Below are 17,565 nucleotides of genomic sequence, written 5' to 3' on the forward strand. Positions count from 1 at the left end.
TTGGAGGCCACGGAATGAGTGTTGTATGGCGTTGAAGCTTGTTTGGAGGTTTGTTAACACCGTGTCCAAAGAAGGCCCAGTTGTATCCAGAATGGTGTCATCTGCGTAGAGGTGGATCAAGGAATCACCAGCAGCAAGAGCAACATCATTGACATATACAGAGAAAATAGTCGGCCTGAGAATTGAACCCTGTGGCACCCCAATAGAGACTGCCAGAGGTCCGGACAACAGTTCCTCCAATTTGACACACTGAACTCTATCTGAGAAGTAGTTAGTGAACCAGGCGAGACAGTCATTAGAGGAACCAAGGCTGTTGAATCTGCCGATTAGAATACGGTGATTGACAGAGTCAAAAGCCTTGGCCAGGTCGATGAAGACGGCTGCACAGTAGTGTCTTTTATCGATGGCAGTTATGATATAGTTTAGGACCTTGAATGTGGCTGAGGTGCACCCGTGACCAGCTCGGAAACCAGATTGCATAGTGTAGAGTGTACGGTGGGATTCGAGATGTTCGGTGTTCTGTTAGTTAACTTGGCTTTCGAAGACTTTAGAAAGCAGGGCAGGATGGATATAGGTCTGTAACAGTTTGGGTCTGGAGTGTTTCCGCCTTTGAAGAGGGGGATGACCGTGGCTGCTTTCCAATCTTTAGGAGTCTCAGACAAAATGAAAGAGAGGTTGAACAGACTAGTAATAGGGGTTGCAACAATGGAGGATGATCATTTTGAGCGGCAGGGTAGCCTAGTGGTTAGAGCATTCTGTCGTTCTGCCCCTGAATAGGCAGTTAACCCACTGTTCCTAGGCCATCATTGAAAATAAGAATTTGTTCTTAACTGACTTGCCTAGTTAAATAAAGGTTAAACATTTTAGGAAGAGAGGGTCTAGATTGTCTAGCCCAGCTGATTTGTATGGATACAGATTTTGCAGCTCTTTCAGAACATCAGCTTTCAGAACATCAGCTGTCTGGGCTTGGGCCAGTTGCTGCAGGGGGTGCAGAGCTGTTGGCCGGGGTTGGGTTAGCCAGGTGGAAAAGCCATAGAGAAATGCTTTTTGAAATTCTCAATTATCGTGGATTTATCAGTGGTGACAGTGTTTCCTAGTCTCAGTGCAGTGGGCAGTTGGGAGTAGGTACTCTTATTCTCCATGGACTTTACAGTGTCCCAAAACCTTTTGGAATAGGTGCTGCAGGAAGCAAATTACTGTTTGAAAAATCTAGCCTTTGCTTTCCTAACTGACTGTGTGTATTGGTTCCTGGGGAATAGGAGGGAGATGAATGAGACAATTGAAGGCTAGGGATGATTAGGTGGCCATGATGGTATGACGGCCAGCTTGGAATTATTTTCCCCCTAAGAGACAATAGAAGATGACAAAAATGATCCATCAAATGCATTTGGTGTGTCATCATAGTGGTCTCTGACTTGTAGTCAGACTCGTTCAGGTGGAACGAACTTAAACTTGCGCCTTCTTTCAATGCTGAACGGAATGTCATTGAGAAAACAGAAAGGTGTAAATGTAAACATCCTTTCTGTGTTTAAAAGTAATCCAAGTAGTAATCATCTATTTTTTTTAAAATGTATTTGTAATCTGATTTCAATATTTCTGCTGGTAACATAATGGATTACAGTTAGTTTTTTGTAATCCGATTACATTTAACTGATTACATGTAATCAGCAGTGTTGGGGTCATTACTTTAAAAAAGTAAGAAATGACCCATTACTCGTGACTTATTTCAATGACAACAAATGACTTTACTTAGTACTCCCTGGGAAAGTAATTAGTTACACTACTTGTTATATTATTTTTGCATTACACCCCAAGATGTTGCATGTCCTCACTCAATGTAAACAATGTCAATGTTACATTACGTAGGCCTATACATCAACACAAGTAGCCTAGTAATGACAGATTCTACTGTGGATAAGGGCAGCATTTCCTCTACAATCTTGTTCAGCTCTCCCTGGGTTACAGCCTGTCCTTCTGAACGATTAAAATCAAGCTTTGGTTGTTTGGATGAGGTAGACCTACAGTCATCAGCAATGGTCAGGTCTTGGGGTTCTTTCGCTCCAAATTTTGTATTGGGTGTTGCCTATGCAGGTGCTTCAAGAGATTGGAAGTTGTGTTTCTAGCAGTGGAGGGGTGTTTCTCATATGGGCACAGATAACGTTTTACAGTGTTATTCTTGTCATTTTGTCCTACCAATTCAAAGTAATGGGAGTACTTCCAAGCTGAGAAAGTCAGTGTTTAAGACACTTCTGCCATTTTTCATATCCCTCACTAACGCAGTTAGTAGTTGTGCACGTGTGTGTGATCAGCAACTTAGTAAAAGGACTAAAACAATAAGTATCTGCTGTGGGAAATTTTTTATATTACGCCAACAGATAGGGAATAATAATAATCACACATATTTATTTGGATTAATAACTGTAATAGGAAGGGAATGATAATAAATGTAACAACATATTTATTTTATCAGTAACTGCAATATTAGTACTCAAATTGGTACAGTAACTCCATTATATTACTCGTTACCTCAAAAAATAATATTATTACTGTAACGCATTACTTGTAATCAGTTACTCCCCAACCCTGCATTGGTGTGATCTATGTCGTCAATCCCCATGATGAAAACGGTTTCATTCTATTTCGACTTAATACTGACTTTGTAGCAGAGAGAGCCTTGGGGCACTTCTTTTATGAAGAGTGATACATAATTTATGCTGAGATTCACTCTCCTAGAATGCTTTTCAATGCACGTTCAAAGAGAAGTTAAAAGTTTACAACCAAACAATATACAGTTTGATCCGCCTCATAACAAGGAGACGAAGGGACAAATGTAATTTTCACTTCATTTACTTTTAATGCAGAACTTAAAAGCCGCCAGTCATTAGGATTAATAGTAAATTAATTTTAGATTTTAAATAACCCCCATGAAATGAATTGCTTGGCCATAACTTTTATGAATAAAACTATTTGACATAGTGGTTAAGTGACTGCCATTGTGGCCTTGAGCAAGCCGTTTAACACTGACACTGCAACAAGGATAATGCACTGAGACTGACCCTATGCTGCTCCTAGCCTGTTGCGTGAATATTGTGTCAGAGAGTTGGGTACTGTGGCTGCTAAAAAATACAATTCCACAGTATATCTGCTGCAGAGACATGAAGCTACCAGAGCTAGCTCATCCATCTCTTTCTCCGAAAAAAAAACAGAACCAGTCAGTGACACCACATCCTTTCCAGAATGCGGTTCCCGAACACCTTCAGGGAAGCAAAGAACACAGCCAGCTAGCCATTTCTTGGCTGGGATACACATCTGGTAATTGAACCTTCAGTCTCCCAGATGACAGGTGGGAAAAAACTCTGACCACAAACAATAGAGGGCCTTCTCCAGTAACCCCAATCTTCCTAAGAATTCAGGGTACAAGAGAGTCTGAACTCAACTGGTCCAAGCCAAGGCAACAAGGCAACAGGACAGCACTTGTGATTATCTTATAAGGGCGCAAGGCGAGACCCAGATGCAGACACTGGAGGCAGAGGGTTTGAGTCTTTGATATTTATTAATAATTCAAAAGGGGTAGGCAAGAGAATGGTCGTGGACAGGCAAAAAATTCTAAACCAGTTCAGAGTCCAGGAGGTACAGTGTGGCAGGCAGGCTCAAGGTCAGGGCCGGCAGAATGGTACAGGGCAGGTGGGTACAGAGTCCAGAAAACAGGCAAGGGTCAAAACTGGGAGGAACTAGCAAAAGAGACTAGAGCCATCAGGAGCATGGGAAAAAACACGCTGGTTGACTTGGAACATACAAGACAAACTGGCACAGAGAGACAGAAAACACAGGTTTAAATACCCAGGGGATAATGGGGAAGATGGGTGACACCTGGAGGGGCTGGATACAAGCAATAGGACAGGTGAAACAGATCAGGGTGTGACGTATCTTAAATTTTCATTGTGAAACCAGGGCACAGTCAGAGGTTCAAATCCTTCTGGTTAGCCTTTTTGAACTTACTCTTATAATTGGTCATCTTACTCAAGCAAGGAAGCACTGGCTACACAAGCAGAGCAGAAGTGGTAGACTTTTAGCAAACACAAATCCTACACAAGCAAGGAAGCATTAGCTACACAAGCAGGGCAGTCGTTCATTTTTAGCAAACAAAAAAACTGATACCAAGACCCAAAACTTGCAACATCTAGGACAGGGCTCTCCAACCCTGTTCCAGGAGAGCTAATGTCCTGTAGGTTTTCGATTCAACCCTAAGTCTTCGTGTGTTTGAAAAGTTTGTAAATGGCGTGACACATTCTCCTTCAGGCTCCCCTTCCACTTAGTACTTTTGTCAAACAGAAAACCCAAACCCATGGCAGCAGATCCTCAAGGTCTGCCATGAGAGATGACTGTATAGTTCCCTTAAGAAAATGCACTTTTAGTCAATCTGATTTCTCTGTGAGAGCTTCCTATGTCTGGAATACACTGCCATCAGAAACACACAACTGCACCACCCATTGCACCATCACAAAAAAACATAAAGACATGGCTACAGGCCAATCAGACTTTCCATGTTATCTGTTGTCTGTAGCTTGTGAGGTGTGCAAACACTTTGCTGCTTTTATGTATTTTGTTTTGTTGCTTTTTGTGTTGTTGTTCTGTCTGTGTGCTGCTTGTCCTATGTTGCTCTGCATTCGTTCACTGCTCATTTTCTTGTCTTTAATGTCATTGTTTTAATAACCTGCCCAGGGACTGCGGTTGAAAATTAGACAGCTGGCTAAAACTGGCACTTTTACTGAAATGTTGATTATTGTGCACTGTTCCTGTAAAGAAAAATACACTCAAACTCAAACTGAAGAGTGGAGAATTGAAGAAATGAATGCGAGCCTCGTGTTATTTTCAGGAAGGCATGGCTTCCGAGGGTGGGGTCTGCATTCATTGGCCCGTTGGGTGTGATCTACACACAATACCCCATAATGTCAAAGTGGAATCATGTTTTTCCAATTTTTTATATATGAATTAAAAACTGAAATGTCTTGGTCCAATAAGTATTCAACAATTATCTGTAAGGTCCCTCAGTCGAGCAGTGCATTTCAAACACAGATTAAACCACAAAGACCAGGGAGGTTTTCCAATGCCTCGCAAAGAAGGGCACCTATTGGTAGATCGGTTTAAAAGAATAACAACACATATTGAGTATCCCTTTGAGCATGGTGAAGTTATTCCACTTTGGATGTGTCCGTCCTTGTTAAATTGCTGCAGAAGAAAGAAACCACTCAGGGATTTCACCATGAGGCCAATGGTGACTTTAAAATGTAAAATTTCCGGAGTTCAATGGCTGTGATAGGGGAAAACTGAGGATGGATCAACAACATTGTAGTTACTCCCTGATACTAACCTAATTGACAGAGTGAAAAGATGGAAATTTTCCAAAACATGCATTTTGTTTGCAACAAGGCAATACAGTAATACTGCAAACTGTTTTTTTTACAAAGTGTTATGCTGTAGTATAAAACCAATACAACACATGACTGTGTACCAATCTCCAATATTTTCAAGCAGTGGTGGCTGCGTCATGTTATGGGCATGCTTGTCTTCGTTAAGAACTGGAGAGTTTTTCAGGGTAAAAAATTTAATAGAATGGAGCTAAGGACAGGCAAAATCCTGGAGGAAAACCTGGTTCAGTCTGCTTTCCATAAAATGCTAAGAGATTAATTCACCTTTCAGCAGGACAATAACCTAATAACCTTGCTTACCGAGAAGACAGTAAATGTTCCTGAATAGCCGAGTTACAGTTTTGACTTAAATCTACTTGAAAATGTATAGAAAGAACTGAATGATCAACAACCAGAGCTTGAAGAATTTTGTAAATAATAATTAGCAAATGTTGAACAATCCTGGTGTGGAAAGCTCAAATAAACTTACCCAGAAAGACTCACAGCTGTAATCACTACAAAAGGTGCTTCTAGAAACTATTGCCTCTGGGGTGTGAATACTTATGGAAATTAGATATTTCTTTATTTCATTTTCAATAAATTTGCTAAAAGTTCAAAAGCTTCACTTTGTGTAGATTGGTGAGAGAAAAAATATATTTAATCCATTTTGAATTCAGGCTGTAACACAACAAAATGTGGAATAAGTCAAGAGGTATGGATACTTTCTAAAGGTACTGTATGTGTCATGAATCCCGCCGAAGATGGTGCCTCTTCCTGTTCGGGCGGCGCTCGGCGGTCGTCGTCTGTTAATTGGGTCGAGTAATATATTCGGAAGAGGTGGGTGGTGTTCGCACATCCTAAGTCAGACTAGAAGTCCACTCCGAGTACCTCTCCTCCGCCGGTGGTGATTTGGATCAGACTTTGGAATCAGTTCAATTGCCCTTGGGGGTGCGAACAAAGTATCCGATTCCGGAAAGTTGTATTCCTAATCGTAATGCTGATAGTGCTGGTGAGTTACCGTCGCTCTGATATCCAATAGTTCTTCCTGGCTGTATGTAATAACACGTTGTATCTGCTAAGCCTGTGGATGGAACTGTGGCAGGAGAGTTTTCACACCTAGAAGCAGGTGCATAATGGAGCTAATGGGCAGCCAAATCAAGCTTGTGGAAAATGGACATAGCCAAATAGACATAGCCAAACTGCCTTATACTTATGTAGTATATTATCAGCATGTATTGTTACTTTGCTATCATGCCAATTTATGAGTGCCTTTTAATCATGTGTACTGTGTTTACAACGATTACCTTTCGCCTAACTTCTGACATCCTCATGTGAAATTGAATTGCATGTACTATTTGTTTGCTTGCATCATGTACTGTGATCCCTCAGATTGGCATGGACTACATTGACTTGAGAAAGATGTTGCCAATTCCCTATCACCACCTCCGTCCCCAAACTAATTGTTAAACACGCCCCAGAAAGAGAGTGATAGGAACTTACCTTCAATGCGAATGTGACACGGGACCTCTCAACCAAAGGACATCCACCTCACGCTGCTCCTCTCCGCTGTTTGACTTCTGACACGGGACACGCCCGATGCAACTGCCAGAGGTTACAACCCAACGCTACAACCCAGCAGACCTTGCACAGAGCAAGAGACCACCCAGCAAGCAGCCACCAACGGTCGAGCTAGGCTACCGCGAGCTCAACTCCTACAATGCTCTCTATAGGACTAATAAAGGAAAGTGCTTATTTCAGCGTGTGAGTGTGATTCCTATTGTTGGCCAGTACATTTAAGTGTATGTTTTCTGTCCCCCGCGACTACAGGTACGGGGACACTCCCGATGCAACAGCGAGAAGCTACATACAACGCTACCATTGCGGGGGACGCTACTATGTAGCCTGGCCGATGCGGAGTGGGGGACAGACGGCAACCTGCCATTGACAACCGACCCAGCCATTGACTACCGGACCAGCAATAGACTAACGACCCCTACTCATGTAGAGCCGAAAGAACATTGACCACCGCTCTGTGTGAATCAACTGCTGTGTTAATTTGCCCCGCTGCTCATAGTTAGCCATAACTCCTAGCCCTTTTATACATTTCTAATTGGGCCGTAGCAATACTGTGTATTGTCATTGTTGTAATTTCGAATAAAGAGCCTTTGTTTGTACTTTGGTGTGTCTCTGTGGTTGTTTGTCGTGGGATTTTAGAACACTCTGTTTTTGACGTGTGCTTTTGTGTGCATGTGCTTTGAGCATGCATGTTCTGGCGTATGCCTGTGTGCAGTGTCATTGCCCACAGTCACATAACACATTCCCAGCACTGTGCTAACGGTGTGTACCTAGTGAAGGAGCTGACCACATTAGGCATGGGTCAGTGTACCTGACGCCTCCAATGTATCATGAAAGCCCTGTGGGGAAAGTGAGTGAACAGAACAGGGAAAGCTAACCACCATTCAGCCAGCCTGACTGTAGCTCCAGGGTGGCTGGGCCCATCTAGCAGGGTGGAGGTGTCTTGTGAAGCACGATTGTGGCAGTCCTAGACTGTTGTCACTGCAGGAGACCAGGACTTACAACAGCAGGCGCGAGTGACCCACCCCTTACTGAGGATCAAAACTCTGTTCAGAAGGGACGGGGCTTTGGTAAAAACACTGGTTGGAATAAAATACACCTATAAAAGAGTTTGCACTGCAAACCAGTATGTTTGCCAGGTTGGACTGGAGATGTGGTTTTCAGGAACCTCTCAAACCTCAGCTTCAGCTGTGGCACTTTGCACTAAGCCCTGCTAAGATATATGATGGCAATAACACATAAAATGGATCCACTCACCCTAAACCAACTATAGCTTTTAAAGTGTTCAATATAGCATACAACTTTTTCATAAGCGCAACATCGATGCTTCACAAATCATCTATAACCTTGTCATACTGTTTTAATGGGTGTTGTGGTGCAGCAGGACTGTACCTCATCTGCCATGCCACCCCTTAACACCTAACCTAGCCAGCACAAGGAATGCTATCTCGGGTAACAAGCTCCAGCTGGACACTGTTCCCTTAACGAGGGTGTGGCAGCCCTCTAATTGACTGCTTAAGGACTAAGGTGTGCAGCTCTCACTCTGCTGGAGAGAGCACTCTGGAGAGCACACGTCACTTGAGAGGTATGGCTAAAAGCCAATTTATGCTTGATCTGAACATGTGTTCAGAGGCGCCATATGGAGGGTGTGATGCAATTTTGGAGCCTCTGGGGGCATGCAGAGGCCAAACTGAGATCCTTACCGCATTGCTGTGTGCCTCCCAAATGTTGTAACAATGTGGAGAACTCCATATAATTCCAAATTAACATGATTGGTTGACAGTAGTTGGGGGCGGGAGGTTGTGTATAAACACAAACTCACTTCCTTTACAACTTTACAACCGCTCTGCTCAACTGCTCCGCGAAGCGCAAGAAGTATAAATGCCCTGATTTCTGCAGAGGACGTATCACAGTAAATGCTGCACGGCCTATGATGAGGTCAGATTGACCATGCAGTGCCTTTAAGACCTGTGTGATTTGGAACGTTTAAGCTTTAGGCTTGTTCTATGAACTTCATGCTTTTGATTCCTAAATTTAATCTGAACCCTGTAGTGCTCTGGAAGAGACAGGATTTAATTAGCCTTTTCTAAATAAAGCCTCCTTGTTTGCATCGCGCTCCTGTCTCCTGTGCCTATGCCCAACCCTCGTGTTTGTGAATCTCAACTTTCCATAGTGGTTTCAAGCCCAAACCGTTCAGACTGTTCAGACTCTGCAGATGTTATCGTGAGAAGACTGATTTTCGGGATGACCCCTGGTCTGACAAACGCTGTAGTTCATCCACCATCCACAGCAGATGTGGAAGGCTGACATCGGCGGATGTGATGTATTGAGACACAGCCCATATAAAACAAACTGAAGTCTCTAGCTTAAACAGACGGATTTAGCTGGTGATTGTTTTTATTATGCTGATTCGATTTTCAGACAGGCATTGATTCTAGGGTGTTAATAAGGCTTTGGGAGGTTGTCACCAGGTGAAAACAGAGATCTATTGCTCCCTTGTGTTCTAAGTGGTACACTTTGTGTTCTCCTCTCAAATGTCACATCAAACATAAGATATTTGTACTGCTTTATTTCCTTATACACTGACATTGAAATGTACAGCCAGTACTGTACATCTGATTAGATACTCTTGGCTACACAGGACTTTTTATAACTGTCTAGGGCTCTATTTAATAAAACCAGTACATTTCTGATCTTTCTTTTAGTATACCACAGTGGACCATATCAAACAGATCACTCAAAGCATTCCCACAATGTAAGGCCAGTACCAGTGGGTTCCAGTTTGGTGTACACAGGGATAGTAAGCACAGTTCAATTGCTATACATAGCGAGTCCTCCTTATCTGTTGTCAAACAGTAGCCCAATGTTATCTTTATTCTTTAAAGACCTCTTCCCCCCCTCTCCTCCTTCAGGTCCAATAGTTCTCTTGTTATGCTTTCTCACTCACAGCAGCTGGTGTTCCGACCCTGTCGAAATGTAAATGAGCTAGCCAGGGAGGTTGGTAAACTACAGGGGACAGGAGGCTGTGTTTCTCCCCCTCAAAGCGCGTTGCTTTGACCCCACTACTGTTCCGCCCTGTTGCTCTATTGATTCCGATTCCCCACTTTTATATTTATTTTAAGACATTGCGATACAAACACTCATTTGAGCATGACTACATAAAATGTGGCTGTATCACAGCCTGTGAGTGTAGGTGTCTGTGTCTGGATGTGTGTTTGTTTTGCCCTGACTCGAGCCATTTAACATTTGCCCATATGCTGCAGTCGGGAGATTACGGTTTCATTGAATGCAGATGTGATAACCCATAATCTGAACTTGGCTTCTTAGTCTTTGCATTTACTCTGAACAGTGCAGAAAGGTGTATTTCTGATGCACTTTCAAGATGATTGGGAAATTGTTCATGATTGCTTCCACAAGACCAATGGAAGCAATATAGCCCCATAACATCTATAATCCACCTATAACCCACCACCATATTTTACAGTAGGGATAAGGTATTTTCTGCATTTGCATTGTTCTTTCGAAGGCGTGTGGACAAAGACCTCGATTTTCATGTCATCTGACCATAGCACCACCTGGAGTTTGATAAACGGCATTTGCACTTAGATCGGAAACGGTGCTTTGGTCATTATGACACAGAAATAGAGGTTCAAAAGAACAATGCATATGCAGAAAATACTTCATCCCTACTGTAAAATATGGGGGTGGCTCTTTAATGTTATGGAACTATTTTGCTTCCACTGGTCCTGGGGCCTTTGTTAATTTCAATGGCATCATGAACTACCAAGTACCAGGACATTATAGCCAAAAACCTTTAACTCTTGGCCGCAAGTGGATCTTCCAGCAAGACAATGACCCCAAGCGCAAATGAAAATTCACAAAGAAGTGGTTCATTGACCACAAAATCAACATTTTGCAATGGCCATCTCAGTCTCCGGACTTGAACCCCATTGAAAACCTCTCGATTGAATTGAAGAGGGCAGTCCATATGCATAGATGAAGGATATCAAGGATCTGGAAAGATTATGTCTGGAGGAATGGTCTAAGATCCCTCCTAATGTGTTCCACAATCTTATAAAACATGTTCCGTGCTCAGTGTCATTATCCTTGCAAGGGGAAGGTATTGGAGTATTGAAAACAGGGGATTTTGACCCTTATCTTTTCTAGATTGTTTTTTTTATTACTTGTTAAACAAAATCGCTTTCTTTGAGCAAATGTACTAGCATAAAATAACATAATTAAAAAAAAATCAGAGCATACTAAACAGCTCACTATTTGTATAATTTATTTTATACAGTATTTTTTGCTCATCTTTATGAAGGGATACAATAATTCTGGACCCCACTGTACTGTATGTTGAGGAGAACCAATTTCAGGAGACATGAACAACCTGCTTATTTAAGATATTCTTGTTCACTTCAATTGAAAAGGTTAGTTACACAAGATATCGGATTCCAAAATAAAAAAAATATATAATCAACGTGGTTGTGAGCAGCTAGGGGTTGCCGGGCAGGTAACAATTACCAGTGCTCATGTGACCCATAGGGCATAAAGTCCAATTTCGAAAAGCAAATCAACTAGACATGGGCAAGGAAATGAAAATTGATTGCCTGGAGACTCAGAACGTCAAAGGCTGTCTTATTATTGGAGGGAAGGAGCAGTGGAATGTGAAGATTATGCAAGAGTTCTCTTAAAATCTGCCCTCTCATCTGGCAGTGACCAGGCCTATATTTATCTACATGTTGGATCCCTCTGTGTTGGCTGTTACTTCTATGTTCCTGGTGCCCAATTTGTTACTGTCAAACCTCTTGAGTAGTGCAGTTGGATACTAATGAGATATTCTGTAGTTCCTATGATCTGCAGTATTTTGTTTCATTCACATAGCATAGTTATTCTAATTAGAGATATAGAGAACAATTGTTCCACAGTGGAATTCGTAAAGGCTTCTACAGTTGATGACTTGAACTATATATAATTTTTCACAGTTGTTGCTCATTAAAAGTTAGAAGTGTTGATTCTGTGTATAGCGCTATCTTTAGATGTCTCTGTATTTGTCACGCCCTGACCTTAGTTCCTTTTTTATGTCTCTATTTTGGTTTGAGTTGGGGTGGACATTCTATGTTTTCTTTTCTGTGTGTTTGGCCTGGTATGGTTCCCAAACAGAGGCAGCTGTCTATCGTTGTCTCTGATTGAGAACCATACTTAGGAAGCCTTCTCCCACCTGATGTTTGTGGGTAGTTGTTTCCTGTTTTGTGTTTTCACCTTTCAGGACTGCTTCGATTTTCATTTCTGTTATAATAAATAATCATGGACACTTACCACGCTGCGTTTTGGTCCGATCCTTCCTACTCCTCATCCGATGAAGACGAAGATCGTTACAGTTTTCGTGTAATTTGCTTAATCCACATTTCCCTGGTTCTGCCTGGCCTGTCCCTAAGTGAAATTGTAAATAAAAATCATCTTACTTTTTGAGTCTGTAACATAGACATAGGGAATCAGGAAGCAGGTGCAATTAGTGACTTTAATAATAATGAACATGGAGCGATAAAAACCAAGAGAAATGTCTGACATAGAAACATTAACTTTACTCCCTGATGACTGATAACAAAAGAATGCTATATAAAGGGTAAGTAATCAAGGGTGTAATGAAGTCCAGTTGTGACTGATGATGAGACGCAGGTGTGCACAATGATAGTTGCCAGGTGTGTGTAAAGATGGGTTGCCAGGACCGGTGGTTACTGGACCAGTGACGTCAAGCACCGGAGCGGGGGAACAGGAGTAGATGTGTCAGTACCCCCACGCCCCACCCCTCGATGCACGGCGTCCTGAGCGGGCCGGTCCAGACAACAAAGGTGGAAATCTCGGACGATGTTGGGATCTAGAATGTCATCCACCGGAACACAACACCGCTCCTCTGGACCATACCCCTCCCAGTCCACCAGGTACTGGAGCCAACCCCCACAACATCGGAAGTCCAGGAGTGATCTGACGGCATAGGCGGGGGACCAGGAACCACCTGCCTGAGGAGGGAGACATGAAAAGATGGTGAGATCTGGTAGTTAGTGGGGAGTTGTACCGCCCCACAAACCGGAGACTCATCCTCTTACAGGGCAGGCGGAGCGGGAGGTTCCTGGTGGAGAACTAGACGCGATCACCAGGATGAAACACGGAAGCCTCACTGCTGTGGCGCTCTGCCTGCTCTTTCTGATGGCGGATGACGCGCTGGAGTCTCACATGAACAACGTTCCATATGTCTTCTGCACGCCTGAACCACTCATCCACCGCAGGAGCTTCGGTCTGGCTCGGAGTCCCCAGAGCCAGTAATGGCTGATAACCCAGATCACACTGGGAGTCAGCCTAGTGGAGAAGTGTCTCAATGAATTCTGGGCATATTCAGCCCAAGGAAGTAATCGGGCCCAGTGCCCCTGCCGGTCCTGGCAGTGGCTCCTCAGGAACCTTCCCAGCTCCTGGTTCATCCTCTCCACCTGCCCGTTAGACTGAGGCCGGTACCCGGAAGTGAGGTTGACCGTGACCCCCAGCTTCTCCATGAAAGCCTTCCATACATGTGATGTGAATTTGGGGCCACGATCAGAGACAATATCCTCCGGAAGGCCATATTGCAGGAAGACCTGCTGAAGCAGTGCCTCAGCGACCTGGAGAGCGGTAGGGAGACCAGAGAGGGATGAAACAGCATGATTTAGAGAATCTGTACACTATCACCAAAATGGTAGTAAGACCATCAGAAGAGGGGAGATCAGTGGCAAAGTCAATGGACAGATGAGACCAGGGACACTGAGGCACGGGAAGGGGATGGAGTTTCCCTGCTGGAGCATTCCGAGGGGATTTGGATTGGGCATATACAGAACAGGAGTTGGTATAACAAGTGACTTCCTGCGCCAAGATGGGCCACCAGTAGGGCTGGGCGATATGGACAAAATCTCATATCCCAATATAGTTATTTTCATATGCCGATAACGATACATATCACGATATAACACATTTTCTATAAATGAATAAATAGTTTATATAAAATGACCACATGTAAAGGCCTATTTCTTATTACACTTTGAATTATACCAGTACTTAAGGAGCGTCATCGCCAAACAGCAGAGGATTCTCTACCACAAGTCGACCCAGCAAGCCAGTACCCCAGCCAATCAGCAGTCCGTCCTGGTCAGCGATGCCTGATTGTCCCTCCCAGACAAATATGATGGGACTCCATTGAAATGCTGTAGCTTCCTACTCTGGTGCTCTCTCTATTTTGCTCATCAGATGGGAGCCCCCACCACCGAGAGGTCCAAGGTTGCCATGGTTATTTCTCTGCTGACTGGATGGGCATTGGAGTGGGCCACGGCCGTCTGGGATAGATGAGAGGAGCTGGGTTCCTATGAGGGGTTCATGGCTCATGGCTCTGCGTCTTCAACCATCCTCCAGAGGGCAGAGAGGGGGGTGAGCGCCTACTCTAACTACGGCAGCATGGAAAGACCATGGTGAAGTACTCACTCACCTTTCGGACAGTGGCAGCCTCCAGTGGATGGAATGAGCTGAGGCTCTGCACCCTATTCAGAAGAGGATTGCGTGAAGAGGTCCAGATGGAGTCGAGACATGATCTAATACTAAAATAAATCTGTTGCATCCTTATTGTATATGCTTTATAGTCACAGTTGATTGGTAATCATCAAAAGATGCATGCTGTCATATAGAGTGGGGTAAATATTATTCAGATGACGAATGTACTAGCAGTGTGAATGTGATCTATGTTGAATTAAATGCTTGGATCGTGATATGCACTACAGAGGGTAGTGCGTACGGCCCAGTACATCACTGGGCCCAAGCTTCCTGCCATCATGGACCTCTATACCAGGCAGTGTCAGAGGTAGGCTCTACAAATCGCCAAAGACTTCAGCCACCCCAGTCATAGACTGTTCTCTCTGCACGGCAAGAGGTACCGGAGGTCCAAAAGGCTTCTTAACAGCTTCTACCCCCAAGCCATAAGACTCCTGAACAGCTAATCAAATGGCTACCCAGACTATTTGCATTGACCCTCCCCCCATTTTTATGCTGCTGCTACTCTCTGTTTATTATCTATGCATAGTCACTTTACCTCCTCTACATGTACATATTACCTCTACCTTGACTAACCTTTATTGTTGCTCTTTCATTTTAATTTGACACTTTTTACTTCAGTTTATTTAGAAAATACTTTCTTAACACTTATTTTTCTCAAAACTGCATTGTTGGTTAAAGGGCTTGTAAGTAAGCATTTCACTGTAAGGTCTACCTGTTGTATTCGGTGCATGTGACAAATACAATTTGATTTGATATAGTTCACAATAGTATTGGCTCTAAACTTCCTGTGTTATCTGGTAATGAAACAAGCCCAATCGGCAAAATGTGATTAGAGCTATGGAGTCTAACAACAAGTAGGTCACATTTGCAGCCACCAATGTATTTCACTGTAGAAAATGGTTTACAGCAAGTTATATATCATGCTTATTCAATTATTCACAACGTCATACTCAAAGACATGAAAAAGACCTGAATTAGTCACATCTTGATATTATCTTATTATGGTAATATCATGTATGTTTCTGTCATTACCCAGATTGCACTATGCTTCCTGTAATTGGGTGTTACACACCATATCATCATCATATTACTTCATCCACTATAACATGCTAGGCCTATAAAATCTCATTATAATTCATCAGATGTGACTCAGCCGTTTACCCCAAATTTGAAGGGTAATTACCAGAATGGAAGGTGATAATATTTCAGCAGGGATTTTTATAAGTGCATTTAAATAAGAAAGTGGCACATATTCCTGGATATATTTTTTTACTGTGAATAGAAAGCTATATGGCAGCTCCTGTGATTGAGCGTTGGTGTAGAGTTTACAATAATGGTGGAAAGCCTTATTGTATTTAATTGACCATGAAATTCTAGTTGGTTTTATTTCAACAGTGCTTTTTGTCATGCAATTTGTTATTAGCCCCAGATTTAAAGCCCCTGAAAAAAAACCTACAACCAAGAGAGAGGCCTGAACTAGAGGTGTCCCTCGCATATAGATACAGTAGAGAGGGGGGAGAGAGAGAGAGAGAGAATGTTTATGTGCATGGATGTGTTCAGTTTGTATTGCCTATAGAATAGCCAACAACAGGCTTGACATGCTGTCAGGTTAACAAGCCCATGTTAGTGTACGGTAACAGACCAGCTGGTGATAGGCCACGTAGGAACGTAGGGAGTATTACAGAAGGTTTACAAACTGCAAGCTTGGAAGTCATCATGACATTACTTGCCCCACCCCTGTCCTTCAGTACTCTGCTATGGATGTCATTATGCGTAACAGCGTGTACACACTGACACTGTCAATACTATATCTGACGGCTCCCTGCTCCTACGCAATCTGCTCTCCAACGCACCATTCTGATGGAATCAATGTGTCATAGACAGACTTTTAATGTAACAGCCGACTATATGTCCAATTATGGGAGTACGAATGTGTTCTCTGTCTTGGCCATGTATTGAACTTCTTTGCATGGTGGAGTGTGTCTATGTGTTTGTGTGGCTTATAGGGCAGCACAAGTGGTATCATTATGAAAATAATTAGTGTCTTCTTGCAGTGCAGATGTCAGGCAGTCACAGCAAAGAAATGTGTATTGTGTTGGTCTCAGTGTTTGCATTATGTAATGGGAATGTAGTGGAGATGATAAACATGAGTGTTAAATGTAATGTGAGTGTAAAATGTCAGTGTGTTTGCTGGGGTTTCATTCACTATAAACCAAATGGAAGCAAACAGAAGTAAGCAGAATGAAACGGGGTGGCACCTGATTGAATTTGTCCAATAAAAACTCTCTTCTACATTGCAACACATTTTCCGCGACTAATGAATACACCACGCGAGTTTTGGTACACAATACAACCCTGTTAAATGTCCAAAGGCAAGGGTTTTTACATTTCCAATCCTTGGGACTGCCTTAGCAGTCTGTACAGACCAATGATTATGACGATGATTCTGATCTGTAGAGTTCAAAAAGTACTCGCACTCAAAACCATGAAAAGGAATAACCCAATGAGGCAGAAATGCAAAAATAATATAATTACTTGAATCGTTGCTCAAAAGAACACAAAAATGGAAAGTGAAAGGTGCTATATACATTTTTTAAATGAACGGAGCATACGTTTCAGCATTATGCCTTCGTCAGTGCTGGCGATTCTGATCTAACCATAAATGAATATGTTGTGCCACTGGTCTGAGATGATTGAAGCTCAAATATGTAGCCCATATGTATCCTAGTAGACTCATGTTAACTAGCTAACAGCTGGTTCATTGTTGCCTATGCGAGGAACTTAGGCTAGCAAGCACTTTAGCTAGGTATTCTATGACAACAAAAACTAAAAGTGTACTGTATGACAGAGCCATAGGCCTTTTTGCCAACATGAAAGAGAGGAGGATGGCATCGGCGTTCAAGTAGTCTGCAAGTAGGTTGAGTCAACATTTTTTGTTTTACTTGAGCGCTCACACACACACAGAAAACAGTCTATGAACAACCACATGATATTTAGCAACATTGATTGGACT

General features: G+C 42.8%; 1 pseudogene; it reads right to left on the reverse strand.

Annotated features, from left to right (window-relative positions):
* Nucleotides 1–16,320, reverse strand: part of LOC121847426 — a 57,163-nt pseudogene extending 40,843 nt beyond the window's left edge.
* Nucleotides 16,321–17,565: the final 1,245 nt, after the last annotated feature.

This window comes from Oncorhynchus tshawytscha, linkage group LG01 (assembly GCF_018296145.1).
Source record: "Oncorhynchus tshawytscha isolate Ot180627B linkage group LG01, Otsh_v2.0, whole genome shotgun sequence".
Classification (NCBI taxonomy): Eukaryota; Metazoa; Chordata; class Actinopteri; order Salmoniformes; family Salmonidae; genus Oncorhynchus; species Oncorhynchus tshawytscha.